The following is an 18,449-nucleotide window of genomic DNA, read 5'->3' as shown; positions in this document are numbered from 1 at the left end:
ATGTAGCTGAGCTCAAGAGGTATCTCAGCTTGGATCCCAAAACACTAAAACAACATCTTGGGGAGCAACACGACGCCACCAATACGAAGATGCATGAAGCAGTGCACAGTCAACGCTCAAATAGCGCGATATCGATACATAACTCACAACGAATTAACGACTTCAAGCTCGTCTTATCTATCATTTCTATAATTGGTAACAATAAATGGATAAACCTTCCAATTGAACCAGAAGGCACTAAAGGGCCTTAATTTATGTCTCTTTCTGCTTTCCTGAACGATGTTTTTTACTGATGCCGTTTGTAAAAGTCTTTCGTTTCATCCCCAATAATGTGGTCCCTAAAGTATGCACTATATTTGTTCACCACGTGACTGGCTATAGTCCCCAAAACACTCAGTGCTTGCCGACGCTTGTGGTAGTAACGTTTTTATTGTACAGTACCACGCTCATGGCCATTCGTTGCCATTGCAACCGATAATAGGTACTCAACCATCACTCACTGCGGCGGCCCGCGAGGATCGCCTGTGTTTTTCACGCGATACCTCTCACTCGCAGTCACCCACAACCACCACCCAGTAGAAAGAATCCAGCGTCGATTCGTCGTCGTCGTCCGTCACCCTCCAGTCAGTCGATCTCGAACCGTGTCCGTAGAAGGAAGCACAGTTTCTTCATCCATTCGCGATAGCTCGATCCGTGAGTGCGCATTTAGCTACGACGTTATTACAACAAAGGTAAACGGCGTGTGTTTCTTCTGGAAGTCGGTTTGGGTGCGGGCGGGTTTTCGAATTCAGGTGTCTTGGGCGTTTGTCGTCCTTCAAAAAAAAGTTAACTCTCTTCGTGTGGTGAAAGACCATTTCGTTTCGCTTTTGGGGGGATACTCTGTCATTGTTGTTTGGTGAAGATCAGAGCAGAGTGAGTGGTGTATCGTGTTTCCGCGCCCGTTTTGGAAGGGCACAATTTTGGGACTCAAAATACGACCGAGACGAAAACGATCCGATACGCGTTTGGCTGTGACTACGCGAGAGCTCGAAAAGGGAAGAAACGCCACAAAACAACAAAGCCCAAAACTGTGCAGAAGTGATGTGAACGATTTTAGTCGATTAGTGGATGATGTTTTCGACGGTTACGCTGGCTATAGAGAGACCTTCTGCTGCTGCTGTAACAAACAACTCACTGCTATTGACTGCCGAACGAGACCGATCATTGTTCAGTGGCTGTGGTGGTGCATAGCTGGTACCTACCCCTTGTACGACATAATACGTGCTACTGTGAGGCCAGACGTAAAAGCTGCTTGCATGCCTAGTCTGGAAGTGCGCATCACACATCGGCGACGGAGTTGGACAATCAAAATCGAATTTAAGGATTGAGTAATATCGCTTATTTGCCACACCAGTGCTCACCACCCAGTGTCCTCCCAGGCAGTCGTCATGTGGTCACCAAGTCAGTGTGCCACAGGGCCGTCTCGTCGTCGGTTTTTATTGCTGTTCGCATACCACAATGAGCGTACGAACTAAAGCGAAATGGTGCATGGATAATTTTGTTTTGACGATTGACGATAAGGAACAATTGTAAACCTTACTTAGGGTAACAAACAAATTTGTTTGCAATTTTACAAAATGTAAAAAACATTCACAACAAAAACTTTACAATCAGAGCTATAATTGAAACGATGTTTTTTCCTTTAATCGTGATTTTTACGTCGTAGATTCATCCATTGCAGAGAAATGGAAATGTTTGTTTATCTACTTAACAAATAAAGTATCTACTATCCATGCTTCGAACGCATAAGAGGTACAGAGCTTTGGCCGGATTCAATCAACGTAAAAAAATAACATAAAAATAATGTAAAGGTAGAGTAAGCAGGAACATCTTTCCATATACAAATCAACTTGGCTTTTGACTTTTTTTCTTCCTGAATCCTTTCGTATGATACATAGGAGAAGGAAAAGTCATAAAGTTTGGAGAACAGTTTCCAGAAAGTCTGCCTGAACTTTATTTTCAAATCCCAGGAGCAAGATTAATCGACCTTTCATAAATTAAAATTTGCTCTGAGCATCAATGCAATACTCACAATGTTTTTTACTCACCTTTGATTTTTAATAATAATGGGCTACACGTGTGACATTATTTTCGTTTGATAAAATAATTCTTTACATTGAAAACACAAGACCTCGTGAGCGGTTATTGGATCACTAGGTACCGTTTTGATTCATATTACGGACACTTAAGGCCTCAGTGAAGTATAACCTAGCTTGGACCATACAAAATAAATCATTCTGTATGATTTTTTAGCGTTATCGAGCGTCGGAAGCCTTTAACTTTCGGATGGTGGGTAAAGAATACGCGTCCGCTACTTGAATAATTTTAAATAAATCAAAACGTGTGGCCTTTTCATGATTCTTATTCCGGACGCTCCCTCACTTTTGCCTCATATTCCGGACGCTTTGATTCGAATTACGGACAGCTCATGATAATCATTAATGTAACAGTCAAATCATCAATTGAAATCGTTCAACCACTTAAGAGACGTCTAAGGTAGTTGGGCATTATAAATTTGCAAAGATATTTATGAAAAAAACCTAATAAAACGAGCCTCGAAAATGAGAACTTTTGGACGGCGAAAATTGAAACATTTCGTGTGAAATGTTTCCCATACAAACGAGAGTGTCCGGAATTTGAAGCTGTCCGTAATATGAATCAAAACGGTATTTTTGTGTGTTCCAATAACCGCTCATGTAAAAAATTAAACAAAATGTTTAAGAAATGTCGATTCCAGTTTGGCATGAAAATGGCGGTATCCTTGAAAGTTCACTCAGCACTTTACTTAAACATAAGATTTTTGTCATTCCAAAGCATTTTGGGGGATACTCACATTAAATTTATCCTACCAAATATCAAAAACAATATTTTTGCTCATCAATATTGAATTTGATCTAAATTTAACAGATGCTCACTTAAAAACACAACCCGCAATTACCCGTCCATGCATTACCACAAATGCGAAAAAAGCTTCAGTGAAGTGAAATATGAATTGTGAATATTTAGCCTTCAAATAAGGCTCTAATTGTGAAAATTGCGCATGCGGTTTAAAACCGACTACTGTTGATGGGACGGGTCTGGTGTAGTGGTTAGAATTCACGCCTCTCTAGCCGAGGTCCAGGGGTTGAACACCATCCCCGGGATGATCACTTATGACTTAAAAGGTATAAATGACGACTTCTTTCGGAAGGGAAGTAAAGCCGTTGGTCTCAAGATGAACTAGTCCAGGGGTAAAAATCTCGTTAATAAAGACAAATAAATAATAATAAAGATAATCAAATGATTCCCAAAGCGTTCCCAAAGGGTTTAAAAAATTTTCAATGTGTTTTCAGAGATTCCTCTGATTTACCAAAATGTTTGCAAACTGGCAACGTCTGAAACGTTTGGAAACATCTTATAACCCCTTTAAAATTCCTCAGAGAGGTGAAAAATCTGGTCTAAGTAGTTTTCAACAGTGCTTCTCTACAGAACAGAGAAAACTCTAGACTCTTCTGTAGCAGAATGTTATGCGGATAACACTTTGCAGAAATCACTAGGAACCTGAACGAATCCCTGGTGGTAAAACTAAAGAAATCTCTGGTGGGAATCTCGCAAAAACCATTGATGTAATTCCATGAGGGATATCTGGTTGAATCCTTGGAGGAATCTTTGGTGGAATTGCTACAGAAAACCCGGCTGAAAGTCCTGGAGGAATCACGTGTTAATTTTTCTTGGTAGAATTCCTGAAATAACTGTGGAAATATCGTGGTGAAGTTTTTGAAAGAATCTCTGGCGATCTTTTTTAAGAGAATTCCTTGGATAAATGGATTTCCCTAGCATTGCTAAAGGAAACCCTGTTAGAATTTCTAAATACATCGGTCGACAGTTCTACGTCTGTTTACATCTGGATGAAAAAATCATGAAGAGATATCTGTTTATTATATCACAGACAAACAGATGTAACAGCTTAAAAATATCAATCTAGTATAGTCTAATAGTTTAAATTTTCAGTGAGTTTGCAGATGATGAACAAACATTTGTTGAATTTTATGCAATTTATTTTACTGATGCACGGCTAAGTTTTCCTTCAAAAGTACCATTGGAATCACTATTCTTCTAAGAATTGTTCAAGAATTCTTCTATACCAGTGATTTCCAAACTGGTCGAATTTGTCCTCTTGGGGACGATTTTCAAGTCCAGGGGGCAAAAATTAGTATTCTAAAATACTGAAATAACGCAATCTGATTAATGATTTGAATCCTCGAAAAAAATGTCACATTTATACAAAGATTCTAAAATTTTTTCGACAATTTTAGAATTAACAGGCTATTAAAATTGAAACATTGAAGGATCTATTTCAGATTTGAAAAGAAGGAAGTGGACTAAAGGTGTATTGATGATCGCATTTTAGTGAAAACTGATGCCAGTAATCAACGCAGAAATAATGTAACATTCACCATTATAAATTACTAATCAGTTGATCATTTTAATAACTATCGGTTATCGTTATTTAATGAGATATGTGTAAGCTTTGTTGATGATAAAAATAATAAAAACGTTAGATTTGTTAATACTAGAAAGTATATGAATCTGATAGTTATTTCATGACTCTTTTATACATATACAAGTCAAAATTCAATAAGAAGTGTGAATAATTCTTACGTAATTTGTACAATCAACACTGTAGATGTTCTTGGATGAATTTCAGTGAGCTTTTTTGGAAATAAGTCTTGACAAATTATTGTAATATCCATAGTGAACTCTCATCAGATTCTTGGATCATCGTTGAAAGAATTCATGTATCAACCCAAGACCAGTCACATCTTAAACTCAGTTTTTTTCTTATGATTTTTGGAATAATCCTTGATTAACACCAGGAAAATTATTGGATCGATTTCCCCTTTTATTTGTGATATGATTCATAAAAAAATCGAGTATTAAATTGAGAATTTCTGTAAAAATTCATATTAGCGTCACTAAATATGCTGGTAGAAATGTCGAAGAAATTCCAGTAAAATGTTCAAACAAATTTCTGCAATATCAATCAATCAAACAAAAACCTCAAGATTCTCTAAGGTTGTTCACAACAAGTCACCATTTGTTCTGTAAAATTATAATTAGGAAAACACATGTCCAATAGTCCCTTATTATAATGTCGGCGTTAAATCAGAGTGGACCAAGTATTTGTCGTTAGATGCAAAATGACCTAAGCTCAATTTCACTTTGATCAGATTTTATTAAATGATTGGTATTTTTCAAGGCATTGTTCAGTCAGAGTTAACCAAATCACTGGCACTGTTCAGTTTTTTAGTTCAATTAAAGAGGACCAAGTGCACTTTGTCCGTCAACAGATCGTTTTTCTAGAGATGAATATTAGATTTTTTCTATGATTATTACTTTACATTATATTGCTTAGTACCACAAAGATGTGTACCAAAATGTTCACCTGTTTTTCAAAATTGTAAAATATCAGACTTTGAATCAATATTTCTCTAAATATGGGAAATATCACTTGGTTCACTTTGACCAATTGTAACAAAAAGATAATCTTTTTATTATCATGTTTATAAATTCCTCAAAAATGTATCGGAGTGACTAACAAATTGTGTAAATTACATTGAGATTTTAAAATAATCCAATCTTTTGAATTTTTTCGAATAGATATTCGAATCAAAGACGAGTTTACAAACTTTGCAGAATATTTTTTACATGGCAGTCCAGGAATTATTTATTATAATAAGGAAATAAACAAGAAAGATTATAGGCATTTTGACTATTCATCCATTTGAATATATTAAAAATAAATAGGGAAATTATGGAACAAAACTATTGCATGTTAAGTTTTACAGTTGCGTTCTGCTTTTTGTCAAATATCTCTAAGCAAACTTATTCAAAATAAGATGTAATTTTTGACCAAAATATAATAAAGTTAATAAAGTTAATCCAATTAATAATCTTGAAGCTTTCTCATTCTTGTGGTAATGATCAAAGCATAGCATAGCATAGCATAGACTGACTGTACATGTCAATAATATTATTGATCAATAACGGCGCCGGCCAAATCCTTACAGTCAGTTGGGATGGGGAAGGAATGTTAGGGTGTAATGATTGTTGCTTCTAAGGACCGAGAATACCTCTGCATCTCCACAATCACCACGGGAAGGGTGTTTATTAGTGAGGGAGGAAAAGATTTGGGAGTCACCTCTGGTCGGTGATGCGATCCATGGACAAGGGGGAAATATATGACTTATATTTGAAGCTAGTTTTGTATTTTTGTCTCGAGAAGTTTTTGGTAAGAGCTTTAAAAAATACGTCAACATCTATAATGTCGAACAATTCAAAAGACGTTTTTATTAATGACGAAAACTGAAAATTACATGTATCTATTTTAAATTATATGAAACAGGAATAATGCCGACACTTGTAGTGACGAACCATACATAGTTTGTTTGAAAATTACATATGAGTATTACTGTGCATTATGTCTTGATATAGTTGAAGTTTTTAAAAATACGTCAACATTCACAATGTCGAACAATTCAAAAGATAATTTTTAATAATGTCAAAAATAGAAAAAATATATGTATATTGAAGTTGTATAAGAAAAAAGCATAATGCTGACACTTATAGTGACGAACCATACAAAGTTTGTTTTATTATTACATAAAAGTTACGCTTTCAAGAAAAAATGAGTTATCATAAGCATGAAACGAACTCACCAGTTGGTAATCCATTCTCGACTGAACACAAAACTGACACTGACAGCAAAACTTCTTGGCGTCCCGAAAACAAACCGTCTTGCTTGGGCCTTCCCAAATACCTACCCACCAAGACGCTCCAAAACAGGAAAAAAAATTCTCCGGCGACGAAAACACGCGCGAAACCGTGAGCAAAATCTATCGAGAACGCAAACCGAACCGTCCTTCTTGGGCTTCGCGCAGTGATGCCACATACACAGATTTATCTGTAATTACACAGATTTTTTCTCGTTCTTGCCTACAGATATCTGTGATCACAGATCACAGATTTTTGAGATAAAAAAGATTGTAGGATTTTATTTACTTTAAGAACACGAATGTGGAAGATATAAAGAAGAAATGCTATTACTTACTATAGTTTTTCTCAAACTATTAGGTATTTTATTTTTTATAAACAATTATGCTTATTTTTTTACTTTGAGTAAAATTACTTCAAATTAGAATTGATTCACATGCCAAAAACAGCCATAATACGATTGCAAAGGTTCTTTTTTATCTAAAAAGTTAAAATTTTGGATTTTTGCGCATCACAGATTTTTACCAAGATTTTTGGAGGTTGACTTAAGATGAAAAAAGATTTTTTCAACCTAAAACACAGATGAGATTCGAAAAAAATGTGGCAACACTGGCTTCACGAAGCACTACCTCTTGTGGTAATGATCAAAATTGAAAAACAGTCACTTTCAGTTTGCAGTCCATGATTTCGTGGAGAAAAAAAACTCTTGACTTCTCTGGACATTCATTTACAAACGTTTGTCCTACCTATGGTTTAAAGGTACTTGCATCATTTGCTGTACTATTTGAACTTACTTATTTGGTAAAACATCTGTACACTCAGAAACACGGATAGTCACTAAATTACTGAATTTAAGTAATTAATGATTAATTTCCATGCCTCTTTTTCTTTCTGCTGGGATTTTTCATGCTACATATTTTTCAATTCACCTGGGTTAAAGCATCGCAAAGCTTCTTCTTCTTCTTCTTCTTCTTCTTCTTTCTGGCGTTACGTCCCAACTGGGACAAAGCCTGCTTTTCAGCTTAGTGTTCTTATGAGCACTTCCACAGTTATTAACTGAGAGCTTTCTATGCCAATTGACCATTTTTGCATGTGTATATCGTGCGGCAGGTACGAAGATACTCTATGCCCTGGGAAGTCGAGAAAATTTCCAACCCGAAAAGATCCTCGACCGGTGGGATTCGAACCCACGACCCTCAGCTTGGTCTTGCTGAATAGCTGCGCGTTTACCGCTACAGCTATCTGGGCCCCGCAAAGCTTCATCCCAGTCGAAATGACAGTTAGTGTGAAAATTCACAGTGAAATGACAGAGATGCAGAAGTCATCAATCCATAAGCTTTTGTGATTCGGAGATTATTTTTATTTCTGAGTGTACCAAATTATCATATCAGAATTGATGGAGTCTTCGTCTTATCTTTACAAGCCCAAGACATCTGTGCCAATTTTGGATTTCTATACTTAGTAGGCTAAAATCATATGGATAGGTTTAATACAAGTATTGGGTTGAAAATTTGTGCTCTCCTTCTATGCTTCAAAAAAAAAAAGGTTAACATTTTTACCACATATGAAGTACTACACCAGCAAATTTGACTGTTCGACCATTTTTGGTATACTTATGATATATATCTCAACACAGTATAGCGGATATTTAATACGAAAATATTAATTACTAAACAGAAGGAGCTATGAATAAATATATTGACCTCGAGAGGGCTAAACTCAAAAACGTTTGGGAAACACTGTTCCAACCTTCCATGGCTATTCTTGAAACACCACCAAACAATTTCAAAGACTTCTGCTGGAATGTTCATTAATATTTCTTTTTGAGTTCTGAAGAATTAACTTCAAAAAGTTAGTCCAGAAATCCCAATTATAATTCCTCAAGCAATATATCAGTGATGAAAAAATTCGCCAAGAGGTTCCCCAAAGGACAAAACCAAGATTTCAAAACAATATGTTAGAAAAACCTATTATCTAAGAATACAGTGGGATTCCGTTTTTGGCATGCTCCTTTTTTGGCATGCTCCGATTTTGGCACCCCCCGATTTTGGCAACAAAATGGATCCGTTTTTGGCAACATTTTTCAATATCATTAAAATTTGTGAATTTTTGTAAATATTATCGTGTTTGTTGCTTTAGTCATTTGAATAGTATGTCAACTCCACACTGATTACATTCCAGAGCTCCATTTTCGTCGATATTTCCCCAAATCTCACCAACTACTAGGACTCGCGTACGTGCTTATTTACTTCAGAATAGTCATTGGTCATACATTGGCAACGTTTCATGAGGCCAATAATCGCCACCAGTATCTCAACTAAATACCAATCCCTTTTCTTAGGCATTCATATTGAGTGACCAGCCCACTTGAGTCTGCTGAGGTGATACAATAAACACAGAATTACAATCATAAATTTTGTCTCATCTTGTTGGCTCACTGTCTTTATTATTATGGATTTACATACATTGCGCATGCACACTGCAATAATAGATATAAATATTTCCAGCTAAATGGCGTGTATCATAACTTTCAATACATTTCATTAAATAACATGACAAATGCGGATACAGTCCAAACTACAATTTATTCTATATAATATCATTGAAGCGTGCGATAAATACGACTGAGAGTGTTTTAACTTTTTGTCTGTGATATTGGTGTGTATATTAATCTTTCTGCGTCAACTATTTAAAGCTAACGTCTTTTCTATAGACTCTGTAAGGCGTTAGATTTGTTAAGAGACGATCCAGAATTCTGTAAAAGATTGTTAATCAAGGATACGGGTCTCAACAGCATCAAAATGTTCCTTACGGCTGAGTCTATGAGTTTCCTAACTGTACCCTGGAGAATCCTTAAGGGATTCTTGGTTGTTGTGGGATTTTTTAGAGGTTTTAACGAATTCATGAGGATATCTACAGATTCCAAGTGGACATTGAGGGCTTCTTGAGGGATCCTTAGAGTGTATAATTGGTTATGGAGGATTATGTCCAAAATCTGGTGATTCCTAATAAACTCTACGGCGTCCTGTTAATTTTAAGCGGGATAATGTGAATTTCTAGCAGTATTTTTAATATTTTCGACGAAAGCATGGGGATTTTGAAAAGGTTTCCAGAGGAATTTGAAGTATGCTAGTGGTAGCCTAAAAATAATAAACTTTTATTTTTTTCATTGGAGACTTGAGAATTTTCAGCAACATCGCAGCGGAATTCCAAGATGTTAACTTCTAGCAAAATCCTTAGCAAAATCCTGAGAACTCTATGCGAGATCCTACGGATGTTTGGCAAGATGCTTCAGAGCACAAGCGTTTTTTTGTAGATCTCTTATGAGAACCTGAAGATTCCTATAAGGTTCTTGAGGTTTATAACAGGATCCTGTCAGTTGATTTCATGTGGAAGCTGTAAAAATATATGAAGATAAATTAAAAATTACTTCAAGTAAAATCAAATTCTACAAAATTATGAGTCACATTTACGCATCATCTCATGTTTATCTTTGCCCTTTTGATGCAGTCAATCTTTCATTATAAAATGCTTTACTTTATCAGAAACATAAATTGAAGGAGCAATTCTAAACTTGCCGAATTTTTCAAATTTTACGCTGAAGTCCAAAAGTTAAACTGATTCGAAATGTTCATTTAATTAGAAAAAAAAGCTCATGCCGTTTTGCAATACTCAGCGCTTTTGATTCGTAAATACATCTTTTAAAGAAAACACTTTTTTTTTGTTTCCTTTCATAGTTTTAAGAAAATGTCCAGTTCTTCAATAAAAGTCACTTATGCGATTATAGCTTTTAGAAGGCCTTCTTATACAAAAAATATACATAAAGCTTCGAAAAAATAATTGAAGACGTTGAGGCGTAAAAACGCCACCAGAAAAACGTTCGCCAGATTTAACATTATGGGGCTATATTTATGGGGCTAGATTCATAGCATAGTGTAACCCTTCGGAAAAATGCTTGGAAGTGAACCTTTTCGAAGGCTCAACGCCTTATGATTCCATAAAAATGATGTATTAACATTGTAATGATGTTTTCAAAACCAATAGTTGAAAACTAAAATTTGAAATATGGGTTCCGATTTTGGCACGGTTCCGTTTTTGGCAATCGAAAATTTCAACTTTGTTGCCAAAACCGGAATCCCACTGTACCAAGAGATTTTCTATTTTTTTTTTTTCGAGATAAACTTTTTAGAGAATATTCTCTTTGACGTTAACCTTTATTTATCCAGGAATTCAGTTGACGATAACTTCACGGATTCGTATGACAAATTAACAAAGATATGCAACAGGAGCTTCCTAGAAAGTATTCCAGGGAATACTCCAACAGCAGAACTTCTCCAAGAATTATTCTAAGAATGTCTCCAGAAAAATTCAGGGAAATAGCTCTAGAAGAACAAATAAGTGAAAAAACGAATTCAGTATTGTACCAGTTAATTCCACTAGAATTTCTATCCTTCGAGTCTTGTACACGACACTGTGCAGACAGCCTTACAATAGAGGTCCAAATACGCGTATCTGTCAAAGGATATAAATTCTAGTGGAATTTAAAGCTACAGTACGTATTCCACTAAACAGCTCGATGATTTATCATCTAGAAGAGCGTTTATTATTATATCATGCTTCAAGGGGTAAGTCTTCCATTCAAAGAGTATAGCAAAGGAAAGAAAATGGATTGAAAATGTTAAGTTTTAGAGTTTCGTATATAACATATGTTTCGTAGTGATTCTGGAAATTATCCAGGAATCACTCCAGAAATGCTTCCTTACAATTCTACATTACCACATCGAAAGATTGCTAAGAGGTTTCTCAATCATTTTTCAATCTTTTGAAAGTTTAAAATTTATTGAGGTATTACGATAAGTGATTTATACATCTGAAAAAAAGAAGAAAAATGTCCTTTAAGAACAACTTTTTAAACAAAATAACTTTAGACTTGTTGGAAGTCAATTAACATGTTCCGTGGATTTTTATTTCCAAAGAAGTGTAAAAGATAAATCAGAATCATTATTCATACATAGCAGGTATCTTTAACAAAAAACCTCGACTTTCAACGCTCAATCCAGTCACCCACCCCACATGCACACAACAAACGCAAGAAGCGCATTGAGCCGACCGCAACTGTGAGTGCACCAAGCCTTAGCCAGCAAACAGCTTTAAGCGCCGCCTCTGCCGACGTTCGAGACCATTATCGCTCAAACACTCAGATATTTGAAGGTTGCTTTCAGTGTGCTGTTTCATGTGTTCTGTTACAAGAGCAGCAGCAGCAACAATTCGTTCGACCACACCACTCGCCGCCTTCGAAAACAAACAATTTAAATATTTAAATAATTCATGAAACGAACTGATCATTTACAAAGTTCGAGCAGTTGAAGAAGCAATAGCGCCAGAAACAAATCTGTGAATAATTTTCAGCGACTGGGCAATAGTTGCCGACAATTATATCGGCAAATCGCGCAAATTTGCATCTGGATTGGAAGTGAAGTTTTTTCGTAATGTCGTAGCCAAATGAATATGATTCATGCTTTATTCCAGCTCCGCGCTCGAGTTTTACATTAGGGTGGGGCTTATTTCCAAAAACCTTTCGTAGTCAATATTTACAAAGTGGAAAATGATCATTGGCCCGAAAATAATATCCTGTGACTAGTGTGAAAGTTCGACTTATGGTTTCCCCCGCAATTTGCGAATACAAACTTTTTAATACCTTCCTTCACTGGACAGGACGTCCTTAGCGCGTCTATAGCGTGTGAAGAACCTTCGTAAATCATGCATTTAGCATCCATGTGACAATGTTTAGTACCATGACCCCACTTTTGGCACCGACGGCAGTGAATGGAGTTCTGTAAATTTCCTCCAGGTTTCTGGAAACGACTCCATGTCACACGGATATCGAAAAAAAATTATCTTATTTTTAAGCTTAATTATTATTTAGATCACTTTTGTTAAAGTGAATTCAATAATATTCTTAAGAAAGCCCTTTCCGACGCATGCCAGATTAAGTTCTCATTTTTATTAACAGTGTGTTTACCGCTATGGCTATCCCGGCTCCCTAAAAACAAACATGAACAGCTATTATAATAAGTTCAATAAATAAACTTAACTTATGCTCTTTCCGCCCAAAAAATATCATTTTTTCACAGGATGTTAATTTGGGAGCAATGATCATTTTAAGTTTTGTAAATTTTGACTACAAAATAATTTAGGAATTAAACCCTCTCCTAGTGTTACATGCTCACCGACCAACTGCGCTGAATGCGGCAAATCGATTTTTTAAGTGACTTCACCGAGTGGATTCCAGCGCGGAAGGTGAACTTGTCCCAAGTGTCGTTGTGGTAGCTGCCACAAATGCTACCAGTTTGAGCTGTACCGAGAGACCGACATCGGATTCGAAAGGATTTCCACCGACGCACAAAAGGCCTCTCGAGTGAATACTACTTTAATTGCTGCAGCTCAGCAGCAGCGGTATTTGTGAAAAAGACTGCACCCTCAGTGAAACGAACCACTATATCTACTAGCAGTCGACGACGTCATTCACTCGAACCTCAAGTGTAGATACTCTACCAACAGTTGAAGAACGCAGAGCGGAAGCCTTTAACGCGACGACGTAGACGACAATAACAGCAACAGCAATAAAACAGGTTAGTTGATTGTAGCCGGATCATAGTCGAGCAAACTTCGAGTTACAATTCCATGCGGTCACGTTGGCCGAGCTTGGCTGATTGCTTCAATATTAATTTAGCCGGCCTTTTGAACCGAACACAGGGACACCACTGCCGACCGATGGTGACAAGTGAATCGGTTGCGAACTAGCACACTATTAAACATGCTTATGGAATGTCTAGCTCAGGGTGAATGACGAACGGTTGATTTGCATGAAAAATATATTAGAATAAAAGTAATTTGTGCTGGAAATTGTTGTTGAATTTGTGTCGGTTAAGTGTATGACTGTAATTTCAGCCAGAATGCCTTAAACATGTGCGTCGTTTTTTTATATATAGAAGAGAACTTCATTATTAAAAATTTCAAGGTAAGAAGCAAAAAAAAAAGTTTAAGAAGTGTATATATCTATACTAAAAGTTTAACAAAAAAAACCATTTAAGAATAATATTTTAACCAACGAGAGTTCTATAAGCACTTTTCAGGTAAAAATAGTGTTTTCCAAAATTCTCTCTTTCTCTTATTTTAAATTTTGCCTTAACTATCTCATCAAGTATTTTCCCAAGGATAATAAGTCCAGTACTCCCAGGAATGGCTCAAACAATTCCGTTCAAACCTCATAGCTTCCGTAGGTAAATCTCAAGAAATAGACAAAGCTTTTGGAAGTCATTGATATGCCTTCGAGTGAACTTAGTTTGTAGAACCATAAAAATTGGCATGTCACAATAAGTGTTTCAGAGTCATTTCGAAAGCTTGGATATGCCCGGAGGTGTTCAATATCGCCTAATATCATAGATATGGCTTCTATTGAACTTGTTTTTCTAAAATGTACATGAAGCTCGGTATGTCGCAAATTGTTTCTGCCAGTTTCCTGTGGGCATCATATCCCTGAAATATGCCAGTAAGTGGCAAATGTCGCCAAATCCCAACTATTTAACATTCGTAGCTGACTAACAGCTTGTCCCGGCATTCCAAAATCTTATCCACGGTCGTACGCTGTAAAACTTGATACGTAATGAAGCTACTGAGCATTTTTACTTGAAGTTGTCATAGGATACAGATCAACAAATGTATATAAAGAACGATGACATTTTAAAGAATAATAAATTCAACAATGTTCAATATTACAATAACTGAGCAACGAAGATATTAAGGAGAAATGTTTGCAAATAATCATTATATTTTGAAAGAATAATGAATTATGTTTCCAATGTCGGACAATGAGTACCTAGAAACAATTACCTTTGAACTTCTGCCAAATTTTGTAAAATAAAACGTCCCGTCTTCCACTAAAGTGTAGGTAAAAAATATAGATAGATTCATTTAAGGGGCGAAAGGCCTTCGAGATAAAGTCCCTCTCCAACAAACAACAACAACAACAGATTCATCATTGACTTCTGGTGAAAAGTATGTTTGCCCAAAAATAAACTAAGGATCATTCATGGTGCAAAACATATCTGTGGAACCAAACGATTTCTCGTAAAAAAAATAATACAAAATAATGTTTTAAGGTCATTTGACCAAACGTCCCTTCGACCAAATGTACTTTCAACCAAGTGTCATTCGACTAAACGTTATTTGACCAAATGTTTTTTGACCTAATGTCCTGGATCCACTTTTATCAAATAACCTCCGACCAAATGTCCTTTCGACCAAATGTACTAAAACCCCATATTTAAGCCTCACTCTTCCCCTTCCAGTAGCTTCAAAAAGTTAGCAACTTGGTTAACTAGTTTTTGAAAATGAGCCATTTGAAGTACTCAAGTCGCTTTTGAGGATAAAGAAACTTGTGTAGCAAGTTCTGGAAAAAATTAGGTTGAATTAAAAAAAAATGTTTCGATAAATTCGGTTGCAATCTAAAACCGATGCTACAGCAGTTCATACAGGAAGTCTTTCAAACATTTGATAGATTTCCTTCTCAAATAATTATCAAGCCAATCTACGGGGGGATTTAAAATCTACCAACGAATTTCATTCACAAGTTTCCCAAAGAATTTCACAAAAATACTCCTAAAAATTTATTCAGAACTCTTTGCCTAATTCTAAATTTGTTAACCTTCCCTCAACAGACAGTTCATTCAATTGACCATAAATCATCCTTACGACTTTCTCATCCAGCCAAAGCGAGCCACCAGAAAGCCATGTGAAAGCTTCCTAGAGTTAGTCTTTTAAAAGATTGATTTTTCTGAATTTATCCTTATTTTTCATACTTTTAACTGTGTCACGAAATCAACATTATTTTTGCGTGTCTCATGGATCAAATTATGGGTATTTAGTAAATTTGGAGTTGCTAGAAGTTGTGGTACAGGTCGCCAAAGTTGTAAAAAACATTATTGATGTTTACATGAAATTTACAGTATTATTTATCAAACTTTTTACTTTTCATTTGAGAAATTATACTGGTTAAAATTGAACGATTAAATTTATATTGAATCGACTTTTTCAATATGCTTGCAATTTCCATACAAAATTCTTCGTTCCTCTCATGTGGTATAAAACAATACTTTTCTTTACACTTTTCGCCCTTCTTACAACCATAAGAAGGGTATAAAGATCGCTTGAAAAACTGACTTTTGATCCGAGGCCCGGAGGGCCAAGTCTCATATACCAATCGATAGAGCTCGACGAACTGAGCACATGTCCGTGTGTGTGTGTGTATGTGCGTGTGTGTGTGTGTGTGTTACAAAAAATGTCACTCAATTATCTCAGCCGTTTGTCACCCGATTTGTACGCTTTTAGCTCTAAATGAAAGCTACAACATTCCCATAGAACGCTATTGAATTTTATTGCGATCGGACATTTCGTTAGAAGCCATTTTTGAACCGATTCAAGTTCTTTTATCGGCTAATGGAAGCTCTAACATTTATTCATAATCCTTCAAATTTTCATTGAAATCGGATTACTAGTTACAGAGATATCAATAGAATTTCGTTTGATGCCATTTTTGAACCGATTCAAGTTCTTTTATCGGTTAATGGAAGCTCTAACATTCATTCATAATCCTTCAAATTTTCATTCAAATCGGATTACAAGTTACAGAGATATCAATAGAAGAATTTTGTAAAGTACTGGAAAAAAAAATAATAAGTTTCTTCTAAAACATTCAATTTTTTGCATTTTGATTAATTTCTCAGCTATTTTTAATCCGATTTGAGCTCTTCTATCATCGATTGAAAGCTTTGACATCATTCATAAACATGCTACAATCGAACGAAAAGCTACAGAGATAAAAATCGATTTTTTCCAAAAAAATCTAAAATTCCTCTTTTTAACCCTTCTTACAACCATAAGAAAAGAAAAACCGACTTTTGATCCGAGGCCCGGAGGGCCAAGTCTCATATACCAATCGATAGAGCCCGACGAACTGAGCACATGTCCGTGTGTGTGTATGTGCGTGTGTGTGTGTGTGTGTTACAAAAAATGTCACTCAATTATCTCAGCTGTTTGTCAACCGATTTATACACTTTTAGCTCTAAATGAAAGCTACAACATTCCAATAGAACGCTAATGAATTTCATTGCAATCGGACATTTCGTTACAGAGTTATGATTCAAATAGTATCGTGAAGTACTAGAAAAAGCATATTTTAATACTTTCAACTCCCAAGGAACAATTGATAGCTTTCAAAATACTTACGTGTTTAATACATCTGCATAGCATCAACTATTGCTGAAATTTTTTTCAGTTGAATCATTAATTGAATAACATTAATTTCTGCCTATAAAAAAGCTGTTATTCCACTTGAAGTTTGTGTTTTGAGTAAGAGCTGAATAAACCTCCGAAAATACTTTTAAAGTAGCTTTTGTTCTACAACACATAAGAAGTTCAACTATTGACTGATTAAAAGTTTCTATAGGTTGTAACCATCATTTTAGTAGAATATTGAACATTTGATTAACAACAAATCGTACAAAAGTTTCAGTGTCTAATACTTAAAAAGTTGACCAGCATGATTAGTAAAACCTAAAAACAATGCGAATAACAGACTATGAGTATGTTTTTATTCAAGCAAAACATATTATGTCTTTTTTATGTTATTTTCAAATGTTTCAAATGTTTTTCAAATCAAATCTAAGACATGTAGGCGACTATGGATCAACGAGGGTAAAATTCGAATTATATTGGATTAAAAAGATCATAATTTAAATTTTCCAAATGTAGTGATCATTATCTGCGACATTATTGATATCGAAAAAAGTTACTAACCATAACATTTTTAATGAGAATCGAAGTATAAATAATAATTTAACAATAATTACATGGAAGTGGTTACGAAACTTACAGTCCAGAATCACAAATAAACATACATATTTAATTATTGTTGAATAATGGCGACAGCTGAAACAAATGCCCTACAAAGAGCTGAGAAGATGCTATGAAGATCCAAATTTATGTCAATGTTCAACATTTGTGATTGGAATGAATAATAGTAGAATCAACATTTATTAAACTTTTGTAAAGAATCTCTGTCGACTTGTCAAGATTGTTTTACTAATGAGTTGAACAAGTCATTTTTCCTTCTATTAAAGAGCCAATATTCCACCAAGCAAATATAATTGTGTAAACAGGAGACGAACTAACGTTTTGGTTGCTTCGAACTTCAGCTGTTTCCATGCTTAACATGAACATGATTAAAAGCTGAATAGGTATTTTATAAAATCCTAATACGACATAGATAATTCATCCGAGCAGGTCATCCAAAGAAGGCCAACATTCTTCTTCTTCTTTTCTGGCGTTACGTCCCCACTGGGACAGAGCCTGCTTCTCAGCTTAGTGTTCTTATGAGCACTTCCACAGTTATTAACTGAGAGCTTACTATGCCAATGACCATTTTTGCATGCGTATATCGTGTGGCAGGTACGAAGATACTCTATGCCCTGGGAAGTCGAGAAAATTTCCAACCCGAAAAGATCCTCGACCGGTGGGATTCGAACCCACGACCCTCAGCCTGGTCTTGCTGAATAGCTGCGCGTTTACCGCTACGGCTATCTGGGCCCCTTAAGAGA

At 35.7% G+C, this 18,449-nt stretch overlaps 1 protein-coding gene across 5 annotated transcripts in view; it reads left to right on the top strand.

Annotated features, from left to right (window-relative positions):
* The first annotated feature begins 613 nt into the window (after positions 1-613).
* LOC5566046 (tetraspanin-11) overlaps positions 614-18,449 on the top strand; it is a 75,454-nt gene continuing 57,618 nt past the window's right edge. Inside the window, exons 1-3 of one of the 5 annotated variants that reach the window (XM_021849361.1) lie at positions 615-731; positions 12,322-12,346; positions 13,009-13,424. The gene's annotated coding sequence lies outside the window, so the exon portion shown is untranslated. Of the gene's footprint in view, positions 732-12,321; positions 12,347-12,989; positions 13,425-18,449 lie in introns of all 5 variants that reach the window. The other 4 variants (XM_021849364.1, XM_001650364.2, XM_021849362.1 and 1 more) reach the window with 4 other exon arrangements.

The sequence above is a fragment of the Aedes aegypti genome, chromosome 3, assembly GCF_002204515.2.
Source record: "Aedes aegypti strain LVP_AGWG chromosome 3, AaegL5.0 Primary Assembly, whole genome shotgun sequence".
Classification (NCBI taxonomy): Eukaryota; Metazoa; Arthropoda; class Insecta; order Diptera; family Culicidae; genus Aedes; species Aedes aegypti.
Note: the sequence above shows the minus strand (reverse complement) of the source record. Positions and strands in the feature narration are given on the sequence as shown.